The sequence below is a fragment of the Dioscorea cayenensis genome, chromosome 4 (assembly GCF_009730915.1).
Source record: "Dioscorea cayenensis subsp. rotundata cultivar TDr96_F1 chromosome 4, TDr96_F1_v2_PseudoChromosome.rev07_lg8_w22 25.fasta, whole genome shotgun sequence".
Classification (NCBI taxonomy): Eukaryota; Viridiplantae; Streptophyta; class Magnoliopsida; order Dioscoreales; family Dioscoreaceae; genus Dioscorea; species Dioscorea cayenensis.
The window spans coordinates 14,657,395-14,658,507 of NC_052474.1; positions in this window are offsets into that span (position 1 = coordinate 14,657,395).

The following is a 1,113-nucleotide window of genomic DNA, read 5'->3' on the forward strand; positions in this document are numbered from 1 at the left end:
AAGAAACAGGGTCCGAACAGGGTGATGGACTGTTGAACAGAGGGTTTGATCCCATCAACTGAGGAAGCACCAGATTTGGAGTTGAAAATACTACCTGAACACCTTGAGTACGCCTTTTTGGGAGAGGGTACACAGCTTCTAGTCGTCATCTCTTCAAACCTAACAGTTGACCAAAAGAATGGCTTGGTGGATGTGCTAAAGAAACACAAGAGAGCGATTGCTTGGAAGATTACTGACATAAAAGGAATAAATCCATCTGTTTGCACTCACAAGATTCTTATGACGGATGAACACAGGCCCAGGGCCTTGCCACAAAGAAGACTCAATCCAAATATGAAAGAAGTGGTACGGGCAGAAATCATCAAGCTTCTCGATGCGGGTATTATCTTCCCGATATCAGACAGTGAGTGGGTAAGCCCCGTGCAAGTGATTCCAAAGAAGGGGGGAATGACTGTGATCACCAATAAGAAGAATGAGTTAATCCCAACTCGTACAACTACCGGGTGGAGAGTATTCATCGACTACAGAAAATTGAATGATGCCACTCGAAAAGATAATTTTCCCCTACCATTCATTGACCAGATGCTTGAGCGACTAGCTGGGCATGCTTACTATTGCTTTTTGAATGGGTTCTCTAGTTATTTCCAAATTCCCATCGCCCCCGAAGATCAGGAGAAGACTATGTTCACTTGTCCGTATGGCACATTTGCTTACCGCCACATGCCTTTCGGGCTATCCAATGCCCCGGCGACCTTTCAGAGATATATGACACCCATTTTTGAGGACATGGTAGAAGATTTTATGGAAGTGTTTATGGATGACTTTTCCGTCTTTGGCGGTTCTTTTGATGTGTGCCTCAAGAACCTTGAGCGGGTTGTCACTCAATGTGAAGAAACTAATCTTGTGCTAAGTTGGGAGAAATGCCATTTCATGGTCCAAGAGGGGATAGTCCTGGGACACAAAATTTCGAAATGAGGAATTGAGGTCGACAAGGCAAAGATTTCCACCATTGAGAAATTGCCACCTCCAAATTTTGTGAAGGCTATAAGGAATTTTTTGGGACATGCCGGATTCTATAGAGGATTCATCAAAGATTTTTCTAAAATTGCTAGG